This window comes from Trachypithecus francoisi, unplaced genomic scaffold (assembly GCF_009764315.1).
Source record: "Trachypithecus francoisi isolate TF-2019V2 unplaced genomic scaffold, Tfra_2.0 Lachesis_group1, whole genome shotgun sequence".
In the NCBI taxonomy this organism is placed as follows: Eukaryota; Metazoa; Chordata; class Mammalia; order Primates; family Cercopithecidae; genus Trachypithecus; species Trachypithecus francoisi.
This window is the reverse complement of record NW_022681454.1, coordinates 106447362-106460822: the sequence shown is the minus strand read 5'-3', so window position 1 is coordinate 106460822 and position 13461 is coordinate 106447362. Positions and strand designations below refer to the sequence as shown.

At 39.3% G+C, this 13461-nt stretch overlaps 1 pseudogene; it reads left to right on the top strand.

Moving 5' to 3' along the window:
* Window positions 1-8170: 8170 nt before the first annotated feature.
* LOC117084931 lies at window positions 8171-9004 on the top strand (annotated as a pseudogene).
* Window positions 9005-13461: the final 4457 nt, after the last annotated feature.

The window sequence follows — 13461 nt, the reverse complement described above, 5'->3', positions numbered from 1 at the left end:
GATTCCAATGGAACATTTAAGATTGAGAACTCTGCTTTAGAGAAAAAAAAAAAAAAAAATGGAACTCCACCCCCTCAATAATTCTTAGAATGTATAGAATGTTTCGTCTAAATGGCCAAAACATATGTCATTCACTTGTCCCATGATGCAGATTACCTAAGCAGATCATATATCCGTCTTGTGGTTCAGTGTTCCACAACTCATAAGTAGTAACCCTCGCGATCAGTTCACCTCAGAGATGACTGAGATAATCAGAGAGGTATGTTTTTCTCAGCTATATTATTTTCCCTAACGCTCACTGTAAATGTATTACATTTCATACAAGTCTGATCTTTCTACTGTATAGTTCCAAAAAATATTTTAAAATTTACAAACGAAGTTAATTTAAATTCACCCTGTTTGGCATTATATTTGCCCTCTATTTCATATCATACATAAATTAAATTTTATATAGATTAGAAACTCCAAAGTAAAATACAATTATGAAAAGTCCAAAACATTTGCAGAATATGTAAGCAATTTCAGGATGAGGAGACCTTTTCAAGCGTGATAATAAGGCTAGAAACCATAAGAGTAATATGAACTGATACTACACAACAATGTAAAACTTCTTTATTCAAAACTTCATAAATAAAAGCTGAAAGACAAATAAAAAACAGGGGATGAATACTTGCAGTATATATAGTAGATGATGAGTTAATATCCTTAAGAGTTCAATATTTTTACAAACTAAAAAGGCAAAGATTACTAACCCAATAGAAAAATGTGTAAAGTCTCTAATTAACTATTCACAAAGAAGCATAAACAACCACAATAGATATTTGATCTCAGCAAGAAAAAAGAAATTGAAATTGAAATAATGAAGAAATGTTGGAGTACTTATCTGATGGCCTATGATTTGATAATGTCAGTAATTTCAATGGTGTGGGAAACAGACACTTTAATGCACTATTGGAGTTCAATCTTTCAGCTGAGAATAGTTTGAAAATACGTACTACAATTTTTAAATACACTTTGACTCAACAATCCTGTCTAGGGGTTTATCCTGAGAAAACAGGATATGTAGGCAAAGATGAACAAATTAGGATGTTCACTGGAGCATTCTTTATAATATCGAAAATATGGAAGCAACCTCATTATTCATCAATAGGAACTTGGCTAAAGTAATGTGCTTCATCCTTATTAGAGAAAATTGTAAAGGGATGAAGCTGGTCTTTATCTACTGACATGGGATGATGCCCTCAATATATTGCTATTTTTTAAAAGCCGATTTCAGAACAACATGTAATTTCATCTCATTTAATGTAAAAAATGTTTATTTGAATTTAAAAGTCTAGAAAGCTATATACAAATTACTAATCGTTATTATCTTTAGGAGAAGTGGCAGATGGAACAAGTAAGAACTTTTGACTATATGCATTTCTAAGTTGCTTGAAAAAAATTCATACATTAACAATCACCAAACACAAAAAAGATATTTCCATTTTGGAAAAACAAGACAAATACCTCCTGTCTGTGATACTGTAGCCCATCTCCCTGCATTTGCACACTCTCAAGAATACATGGGCCCCTTCAAATGGAAGTAGACCCTTCAAACAGCCTCACTATGGGGCCTACAAGATTAAGGGCTGAGCCTGACAAAGGCTAATGCAGTGTATGGAATTATATCAAGCACATATTTTTTGAGCTCTTTCTCTACGCTGTGTTCAGCTGTTAATTAATTATATAAAATTCATGGTTAGTAATTTTTGCATTACAAAGCAAACCAGTTGTATATAATTGGCTTAAAAAGAAGCCCAACATTATTTTTTCTTTTTCAGCCTCCAGTAATTACAAGTACATAAAGTATCTTCCCAGTGAATAGGTGAATCAATGAATGAACAAATCAAGGAATACAATCTATGCTGACTATAATGAGGCCTTGATTTTTTGATGAGGAAACAACTAATCAATTTTAACCTTCAATTATCCTTTATAAGGACTTTTTTGTGCCACCAAGTAAAAAACGATAATAATTTGGCTCAGACTAGTCAAAAATATTAGTGAATATCAGAACCATAAAACTGCATTCTCCAAATACTTTAGTTCCTTGGTCATTGTGGTAACACACGTGAAACAACCACATGTTGTTTTAGTAAATTGACAGACGTGGTCATTTCCTTCGAGAGTTTGGTCTCGAAAACGTGATCACAGTCAACTTACAGCCATACATCAAGAAATCTATTTGAACTCCAAGGGATGACTACAGGGCCAGTTTATCAAGAAGCAGACTGTCTTGCAGGCATTCAATCATGCACACACAGACACACACACATATTTTTAAAAGCCAAGATGTGGGACACACCTCTTGAGCAATGCTTTGAAAATGAAAACCCTAGATGTTCCATTTTACAAATGTGCACATTGCTAGAGTGAAATAAGATTCTGCCAAGGGCAAAATGATATCAGGATTGGCAGAGGTGTGTGGGCATGGGTGGGGTGTGATGGAGTCCTAAGGGAAGTTAACTCAATAAATGTTGAGTTTATAAGTATATCCCAGGGTTAAGGACTCCATTTGTCCAGAAGAAAGAGAATCAGCTGCTGTGTTTGGACATTGGCTATTAAATGGCATAGATCATGTTTAAGCAAATGCCAAAATTGCCTGCCTGTCTAAAGTAGTCATATTCTGATAATACATGTGCACCATTAAATTAAAGATGCACCTTAATTACATTAATATCAAATTTCAATTTTTCAGTTTTCATTACTTCTCCTTCAAAGTTAGTTTTTCTTTAACAAGCTAAGGACCCTGATCTAATCATGTTCATCAAGGTGCTGGTGCTTTTCTCCAGTACGTGTTGAACATGTGGAACATGCTTATAAAAATCATAAGCATCGCCAACCTGAACAAAAATAGTTTTATAACAGATTTCTATCTACAATTTAGAGATGAGGCTTGAGCAAGGTTTTTATTTCCTAACTTCATTTTGGTATTTGATCTACTATCCTTTTTTAATAATTTTTTTTTTACTTTGAAATAATTTCTAACTCACAGAAAAGTTGCAAGTGAGTTCCAAAATATCCTTTACCCAGATTCATCAGTTGTTAAGATTTCGCTACATTTGCAATATTAATCTCTTGCTATCTCCAAATATATACTAAAATGAGGTTGCATACATCATAATACATAAAAAAATCAAGGCCTCATTATAGTCAGCATAGATTGCATTTGCTCCTTTATTTTTTAATATTATGTGTGACTCTCCTAAGAATATGAATATTGAATATTCCTTCATTATCTTACATAATCTCAGCTGTTAAATTCAAGAAATTTAGCATTGATATAATACTTTTACCTAATCAGTCATTCTTATGTTAATATTTTCCATTATCTCAATGATGTCCTTTTTACTTTCTTCCTCTCCCGTCCAGGTTAACATGTTACTCGTTATTTAGTCTTTAGTCTCCTTTAATCTGGAACAATTTCCCAGCCTTTTTAAAATGCTTAATGACACAGGTATTTTTACAGAATACAGGCCAGTTATTTTTGAAAATACTCCTCAATTTAAAAATGCAGTTCTGCTGTTACCTTAGTTTAGGTGTCATTTTTAAGAAGTCTGATGGCAGCCTAATTTTCTTAATCTTATAAGAAAATCTCAAAACCTGATATGTTTTGCTTGATCTTTTCTTTATCTTTAAAGACTGATAGTTTTATTCTTTCTCTGTTTGATGTCTTGCTTGTCTTTGTTTTAACCTCGTTTTAGGAAGAGATGCATTATGTTCTCATTGTTTTAGTGTCTCTTATATTGTCTTTCATTCTCTTTTTTTTCTAGCACTTTACTCTTGGGTCTATAATTTTTTTAATTTTTAGTGTTTGTGGGTACATAGAGGGTGTATGTGTTTATGGAGTACATGAGATGCTTTGAATGCCTAATAATCACATCATGGAGAATGGGGCAACCATCCCTTCAGGGCATTTTTCCTTTGTGTTACAAACAAATCCAATTATACTCTTTTAGTTATTTCAAATGTACAATTAAATTATTATTGACTATAGTCACCCTGTTGTGCTTTCAAATAGTAGGTCTTTATTCAATCTAACTTTTTTTGTACCCATTAATCATCTCTACCTCTCTTCCATCCCCCCACTATGCTTCCCTGCCTCTGGTAACCAGCCTTCTACTCTCTATGTCCACAAGTTCAATTGTTTTGATTTTTAAATCCCACAAATAAGTGAGAACATGTGATGTTTGTCTTTCTGTGTCTGGCTTATTTTTCTTAGCATAATGATTTCCAGTTCCATCCATGCTGTTGCAAATGACAGGATCTCATTATTTTTATGGCCGAATAGTACTCCGTTATGTATATGCACATGTTCTTTGGTGTGGTCTATAATTTTTAAATAGTATTTTTGACTACCTCATATTACTTATACAGCAGGCAATTATTTTTTCCACTCTCCTATTCCTGACTTTCTTCTCTTCCCATTTTTTAGGTGCATTCTTTCCACTCTGTCAGTATGTATAAATAATGTATATATATTATTCTTCTACCCATATGACCACTCTTGTTTTAGTCTTGATCTACAATTAATTGTATTAAATGCTCAATGTCCATACTTTGGACTTAATTTTCTCCATTGTCCTTCCTTCTTCTCTCCTATTGTCATGTCTTTGAAGGGCATCATGCCTTCCCTAACTCCTTTTCCCCTAGTAGCAATGCTTTTCCAGGGCTTCCGACTCTGGTCCTCTCCCTTTCATGCCCCTTCCCTGTAGGCCATGCTACAGATTACCAAGTCTCAGGCCTTTGTTCAGTATTTTGGCACTGGTTTGGTTTTCACCTTCTGGGTGTAATTTTGTTTGTGCTTTGCATATGTCCTAAGCTCTCCCCTTCTCTTTCTTATAGTCTCTCAAGCCTTCCCTCTCCTGCTCTCCATACCCACAGGCTTACAGCTATGGCAAAACATTTGTTGGAATCCCAGCACTTTGGGAGAGCATGGGAGATATTCAAAGACACAGAAATGCCAGTTTTGCCTAGAGAAATAAAATTGACTAGAGGGAGAATTAGTTTATATTTTAAACAATCATGGCATAGAATGTAAAATTTACATAATGTTTAAATAAGATAAAATTTATAGAAATGTCTCTCTTCTGGCAGCCAGTTAGGACAATTGTCCTGGTTTCTCCAGGTGTACGTGTTTATTTTCCCCTCTGTTAGGAATATTCAGTGAAAGTGTGAGAAGCACTGAAATAAGACACCCTGTCTATTTTCATGCCCTCTACAAAGTTGAGAAGCCTCTATGTTCATCCAGCCATTGGTGAAAATGCTGAATAAAATAGGGTAAAGACACACTACTGGAGACTATAAAGCCATTAATAGACTCTTTTGAAAAGAGACAATGCCATATTGCCCCATCATGTCATGAAGATACCAATCGCTAGCTATTTCAATTTGATTTTCAAGCAATCCGTTGATCTATGTGCTCATAAAAAATAAATCAGATGAGTGTATCAAAGCTTGTCCTTACTTTACATTTGTTGGTTACTGATGACCTTAACATTCATTTCTGAATGCTCAAAAACTAGAGCATTTTTAACAATCTATTGTTAAATCTGCAAGTATGAGTCAAGTTGTCTATAATTTCCTGAATCCTTTCTGTTCCTCTCTTAAAAATAAAGATGAAATGTACCTATCTGTCATCTTGTGGCACCTCTCCTAATTGCCATGACTTTTCAAAGACTACCGAACAGTTTATAGCTGGAAATTCTATTTGCACCCTGGTACATAATTTATCTGGTCTCATTTTAAACACCTTGGAGTTAGCTTGCCAATCACTCTTTTATCATGGGCTGCAATTTCTACTTTTCATAGTTTATTTTCCATATTCAATTTAAAACCCAATCTAGAAAAGAGAGGAGAAAAAATTAGGAATTGAATGATGCTGTCTCATCTCTGATATACTTTCTGTTATCATCTCTAGGAAGTAGACTTATTTCCTTGTTCTTTTTGAAATCGTGGATTGACAAAACTATAATTGTGTGTGTGTGTACATATGTATATATATATACACACAAGGTGTATATATATGTGTGTGTATATATAGCATGTGTGTATATATAGCATGTGTGTATATATGTATGTGTATATATGTGTATATGTATGTGTATATATATGCGTGTATAATATATGTGCATATATATGTGTGTGTGTGTATATATATGTACAGGGTACAAAGTGATGTTATGACATATGTATACAACGTGAAATGATTAAGTCAAGCTAATTGATATATCCATCACTTCAATACTTACCTTTTTTGTGGCAAGAACATTTAAAATTTATTGTCTTAGCAACTTTGAAATATACATTATTATTAAATATAGTTACCATGCTATACACTATATCTAAAATAATTCATTCCTCCTGTCTAACTGAAACTTTGTACCCTTATGAGCTCCCTTAGCTTATGGTAATGAGCTCTCTTAGCTTTTCTTTGTCTGGGAAAGCTTTTATTTCTCCCTCATTTCTGCTGAGAAATCCACTGACATTGAGACTACCTGGCATGTGATATGGTTATCTTGTACTGCGCTCAGAATTTTTTATTTGTCTTTGATTTTTGATAGTTTTATTATCACGTGTCTTGGTTAACTCTTCCTTGAGTTCAAATTGATTGCAAACTCCTGCACTTCCTGTATCTAGATATTGGCATCTTTCCCCCCAAATTTGGGGAGTTTTCAGGCACTATTTCTTTAAATATGCCTTCTGACACTTTTTTTCTCTCTTCTTCTTGAATTCCTATTATATGCATGTTAGTTCTATTGATGATGTTGCATGATTCCTGTACACATTCTGTATTCTTTTTTCTCCTTTGGCTGAATAATTTAAAATGTTCTGTCTTTGAGATCACTGGTTATTTCTTTATCTTGACTGAGTTTGATGATGAAGTCTTCTATGCAGTGTTTTCAGTCCAGTCATTGTATTCCTCATCTCTAGGATTTCTATTTTTTTAAAGTAGAATAGGGGCCACCTATTCCTTTATTTTTTTGTCAAACCTCTCATTTTGTTCATGTGTTGTTTTCTAAATTTCGTTTAATTTTCTGTCAATATATTTGTGTAGTTCACTGAGCTTCTTTAAAAGGATTATTCTGAGTTCTTTGTCAGTCATTTTATAGATCTTCCTTTCTTTATGGTCCATCATTGGAGCTTTATTAGTTTCTTTTGGAGGTGTCATGATTTTCTGATTCTTCATAATCCTTGTGTCCTGGGTTGGTGCCTGCGTATTTGAGGAGACATCCACCTCTTACAGTCTACAGGTGTTGTTTGGCAGGGATAGACTTTCACTATTTAATCTACCCTGTGATTATGGATAGGTCAGCTGGTAATGGCCACAGTAGGTAGAGCTTGCTGTTAGGTTCTCTGGTTGGCTGGGCCACTGCCGTTGCTTTGAGGTTGTATGAAGCTGCTGGCTGGGCTCTGCTGTGAAGTGAGACCACTGGCTAGGCTCTGCTATCAGGTGAAGCTGATGGCCAAGCAATGTGATGGCCCCTGATCAGGCCAGGTCACAGGGTATATCCCTGGCTGGGTGGTATCACTGTCTGGGTTCCACAGCTGGGCAGGGCTGCAGGCTGGGTTTTGATGTTAGCAAAGCTGCCATTCGGGACAAATGGGACCACAGGCTATACGCCATAGAAATGCACAGTTGAGGCTTGCTGCCCTGCTTGGGTGGTGCCTTAATGTGGGCTCTGGGGCCAGATCAAGCCACTTTTTGGCCTCCCATGTCAGACAGGTTTGGCACCTGTGCTTTGAAGAAATGCAATGTTGTGGGCATCTCCCTGAATAGCCTCTGAGGCTGGGCTTGGATGCTGGATGTCTAGAGACTAAAGCCAGGTTGAATTTCCCACCATGCTTCTGGGAGTGATCAGTCCAGCTTTGGACGTGGGCTGTGCTGTTGGCTGGTATCTCTGTCTGGGCACCACAGCTGGCAGGATCACAGAGCTACTGCCAAGATCTGCATGCTGGTCACTGTGAGCTCTGTCTCCTTTTTTTGTTTCTAACTGACTCCAGACAGTCTAAGCATGCCATTACTTCCAGTGTCCCCCATAAGGCAAGACTGGTCTGAGCTTCCTGGGACGCACCTTAGAATGCTAGGGAAGCTGGATGTCTGTCTCTGTTGTTTTCCCATTTTAAAATCATGGGCCCCAGACCCTCCCATGACTACAGCCACTACTACAGGACCTTCGAAGACCTGCGGGACAAGATTCTTGGTGCCATCAATGAGAACTCCAGGATTGTCCTGCAGATCAACAATGCCTGTCTGGCTGCAGATGACTTCCAAACCAAGTATGAGAGGGAGCAGACTCTGCTCATGAGTGTGGAGGCTGATATAATGGCCTGCACAGGGTGCTTATTGAGCTGACCCTGGCCAGGACCGACCTGGAGATGCAGATTGAAGGCCTGAAGGAAGAGCTGGCCTACCTGAAGAGAACCATGAGGGGGAAGTTAATGCTCTGAGGGGCCAGATGGGAGGCCAGGTCAGTGTGGAAGTGGATTCGGCTCCAGGCGCTGATGCCACCAACATCCTGAGTGACATGCAGAGCCAACATGAGGTCATGGCTGAGCAGAACCGGAAAGATGCTGAACGCTGGTTCACCAGCCAGACTGAGGAACCGAACCAGGAGGTTGTTGGCCACACAAAGCAGCTCCAGATGTACAGGTCCGAGGTCACTGACCTGTGGCACACCCTCCAGGGTCTTGAGATTGAGCTGCAGTGGCAGCTCAGCATGAAAGCCGCCTTGGAAGGCCACCAGCGCACTTTGGAGTCCAGCTGGTGCAGATCCAGGTGCTGATCAGCAGTACTGAAGCTCAGCTGGGTGATGTGCTAGCTGACAGTGAGAGGCAGAACCAGGAGTACCAGTGGCTCATGGATATCAAGTCGTGGCTGGAGCAGGAGATCACCACCTACCTCAGCCTGCTCGAGGGCCAGGAAGATCACTACAACAACCTGTCCACCTCCAAGATCCTCTAAGGTGGCAGGCTCCTGGGCTTCTGCTTTCCTTTAAAGAGTGTCTCCTGGGTAGGAGGATGAGAAGGAAGGGACACTTACCTCTGGCTCTTCCCCGATCTGCCAATAAAATTTTATGACCCAAGGAAAAACAAAGTAGAATCATGGACCCGGGGGAGTTCTGTGTGGCCCTGTGCCAGTTTGGGGAAAAGGGAGGAGAGATGTGGTCAAAATAAGACCATTTCTCTTACCATTTTAATGTGGTTTTTGTCCAGTTCTGTGGTCCACACTAGTGTCAGGCTCATTCCCAATTCAGGGGGTTTTTCACAAAAGTTCTTGTCTGTGGACAGTTGTTAGCTGGACATTTTGTTGAAGGGACATGAAGTCTGGGACCTCCCATCCAACATCTTGCTGTTGTCACTCTCCCCTCCTTGATCTTTTTGACTAAAAAAGCATCTGTCTGATGCAGTGGCTAATGGCTATAATCACAGCCCTTTGAGAGGTCAGGGTGAGGGGACAGGTTTAGGCCAGGAGGTTGAGGCTGTAGTGAGCCATGATCATGCCACTGCACTCTAGCCTGGGCAATACAGTGAGGCCCTATCTCTAGAAAAATAAATAAAATAAATAAAATAAAGCCTCATGGCTCCTTTTGGTCACCTTTACCTTTTTTTCTTCAAAAACGGGTCATCTTTACCTTTTTTAAAATCCTCAGTTCATTTGGGTCTTACTTTATAGAACTTTTGTAGTAGATCTGCTACATTTCCCCATTCACCTTTGGTTACTCTCCCTTCTTATATTTTATAAACATGTCATTTGAAATTTGAGATTAATAGACAACCATTTGACTTTTCTGAGCTGTCTCCCATTTTATTTGAATTATTTCTTGGTTTTAAAAAATCTCTCTTCATTAACCATAATCTTACTTGAGATTCAATTTCATGAGTCAAAACTATTTTTTTCCTTGAATATTTTTAAAGTTTCCCCAAAGCCAGGGTATTTGCCTGACTCTATTCGGGGTTCCCTTTTCTGGCCATAAGAGCTTTGAATGCTCACAATTTTTCATACTATTATTATTATTGATATTAGTCTTGATATTATTATGGATAATAGTCTCACAGGTGATATACTCTCACTGGCATACCACAGTTTTCACAAAACTCAAATACATTTTTCCTGAAAATAAAACATTGTAATCATTTTTAGTTGCCACATATATTAGCTACATATTAGTTAGGCTTGCTCTCTACAGTGTTTCTGGGGATACTGATAAACAAGCTATTGATTATGTGGCATTCCTTGCTACTTTTGCTAACACCAGTCTTTCTCTCTCACTTAAGGAAACATAGTTGTAAGAACATGAGAGCAATGATATCATTGAGATAACCTTGACTATACTCAAATATATGTATTTTTAGAAGGCAGATCATGTGCAATTTTAGTGCTTTCACCATTAGTAATAAATTACTTGCAACACACCCCATGTATCAAAACCAAGCTGAGAAATAATCCAGGTGCGTTCTCCTGAGGTTCCTATCCCCCTCCGCATCATCAACTAGCTTTTTCACTCCATCAAAATTAAGTCCAGGCTTCGCTTGATTTTCATTATGAGGACAGTGAGTAATTTATCTGATCAGGATGGTCTAAGTAAACTGCCTTGACAAATAACCTGCCTTTGTACAATTCAGGCACCTTTCCATATCCACCATTTGGCTCAGTAGTCTGTAACATTATACAGTCATATTATTTCTAATATTGGTCATATTTTAGTATTCTGTTTCTATGGGCCTTTTAAATTCATGGCAATGAAATTGCATGACATCTATAGCAGAGTAAGGACATAAAAGTTTTGTAACCATTTAATTTAAAGTAAGTTGATCTAAAATTCAAGCTAAACACAAAATTGTCTGCAAAAGGTATTTTTTTTAATTGAAACAATGAATACTGAATTGAAAACTGTTAGCTCATTAGACAAAGCACTGAGTGATGAAAGCACCAAGGACAACCAGGCCTGAAAGAAAGGAAAGGAGATGGGATGAGAGGAGAGGAGAGAGGAGGGGAGGGGAGGAGACAAGAGAGGAGGGGAGGAGAAGAAAAAAGGAAAGGAATAAAAGGAAAAGAAAGAAAAAGAAAGGAAGGTGGGGAGGGAAAGGAAAGGAAAGAACATTATATAAGAAGGGGAATTGGAGGAGTTCTGAGAAGGCTATCTATTCATACAGATTATGCCTAAACTAGAATTATTTTTTCTTTTTAATTAAGAATGATTTAGAATAAACAATTTTTCCATTCTACAGCTGCTTGTATTATAATTTCTAGAAAGTGGTACCTTAAAGTCCATCTGTTTCTTACACAAAATATTGTATTTTCTTATTATTTTAAATTTAAAAATTATTAAATTTTCTACTTCAGGACTGCTGACACAGCTTTAGAAATCTATTCTATACTTCCAAATCTTCCTTGTAATGAGAATATAATATTCAGCAAGATGGCAGCCACAACTCCCCCCGCTGCATGCTTGTGGCATCAAGAAAGGGAAGTGGTAGGAGGCCCAGAACACTAGCGGGACTTCTACCCATGTCAGGGTAGAGGTAAGAGAATCCAAGAAGGGGGTAGGTGAGACTGTAGACAGGAGTAAGGGAGAGTCACCAGAATAGGACCTCTACACCCTCTTTGGGCAACCAGGTGAGAGGTGCCCAGCCAGCGAGTCCAGATACCCCAATCAGCATTGGGATGTCCTGAAGAAAGCATATTATGAAGGTAAGACAGGAATGAGTGGCATCCTTGGAACCACCTAGTGGGAGCTGAACTGCATCGGCAGAGTGGGTATGGCAAGTCCAGCATCCGGTTGAGCAATTAGGGGAGATCATGAGAGCAGGGTTCAGCTGTGGATACGGGGCAGTCTCACCAATGGATAGGGGGCAGTCTCACCACGGATAGGTGGCAGTCTCACCATGGATAGGGGGCAGTCTCACCAATGGCAAAGGAGGGGCAGTTGACAGTAACCAGGGCTTGACTGTGAAGAGTGGACAAGTGGCTGAAGGTTGGTGAAGGGATGCTCAGCAAGCCGGGTTTGGCCACTCAGTGGGTGACCAAAATGACCCTGTTGTGGAAATTGTCAGTGACTTCAGTGCTGAGTAATCAGTGAATAGGTCTCAAGAAGCAACATCTCGATGTGAAATGTTGGGCCACCTGGAGCAGTGAAAGACAGCAGGCACACTGGGGCTTGGAAAATGGCTCTAGGGATATAAAAAGTGTTGAATGGACTTGGCAGTATCAGGCTTGGAGCTGCTTAATTGCAGAGCAGTGACAGGCCAGAATGGAAGAGGAGGACCAGGAGAACTCAGAACTAAGCAGTAATGTCTGCGGACACTATGCACTGGAGGATGTTGTAGATGCAAAAGTGTGATCTTGGAGGTGGTCCAGTGAAGCAAGAGTTTCAGGTCTTGTCCATCCCAGATGGCTGCCCAGCACAACTGAGGTTTCCAGGAGGTGTAGGCCATAGAAACTGAGGTGTGGGTGGCCTACTAGGCAAATGCCAGGTAGCAATTAGTTGAGGTGGGTGGGCCAGTCTCGATGGCTATCCTGGGTGTTAACGGTGAAGGTATCTTCCAGCAGGTAGAGAAGTCTATGTCTGGTCCAAGAGGGCCTGATGGGGCAGGGGCCTTTGTAATCCTGATATGAGGTGCACAGGCAGTGCCTGGGCCCAAAATGTGTCTGTGAGGTGAAGGTAGAGAAGCTTTGGTGCACGAGGCAGCTCCTCATAGACCAGATAGACTCAAGTTGGGGTTAAGGGCTATGAGTGTTGCCTCTGTCCTGTGAAGACGGAAGGTGTATAAACCCACTGGAGCACACCTAAATGTCTCAATAGCTCTCTTCCTTCCTTTGTGGTAGGTACATCACCCACTTTCAGCGCTGGTTGTAAGAAGGCTCATGCTGGAGTGTGCTGCTTGCCAGGCCATAAACAGTCAATGCAACAGAGCACAGGAGTAGCTTCTGTCAGGCCTGCCTGCTCTGGGCCCAGAGTCCCACCTGACTGTGCTTCCTGGATGAACTTGACAGGATCGTTAAGTAATGAAATCAATCTTCCCATCTTTGGAGATAGCTGCCAGCTGTTGTATTCTTGGCCTGTGAATTGTAGACCCTTCCTGTTCAGTACACACAGTACAGCCAGGTGGCACCTTTCCTGTTCAGCCTCCGCATCAGGTGTTTGAGTAGGCTTCGAATTTCTGCCTGTGTCAAAGGGCCTACAGTAGTACCCCCTTATCCAAGGTTTTGTTTTCCATGTTTTCAGATACCCAATTTCAACCACAGTCCGAAAATTTTTAACGGGAAATCTACAAATAAACAATTCATAAATTTTAAGTTGATCTTGGAGGTGGTCCAATCAAGCTAGAGTTTCAGGTTTTATCCGTTTCATATGGCTGCCAAGAGCAAGTAGGGCTCTGAGTGTTTCCAGGAGGTGTGGCTGTGGGTGGTCTGATGAA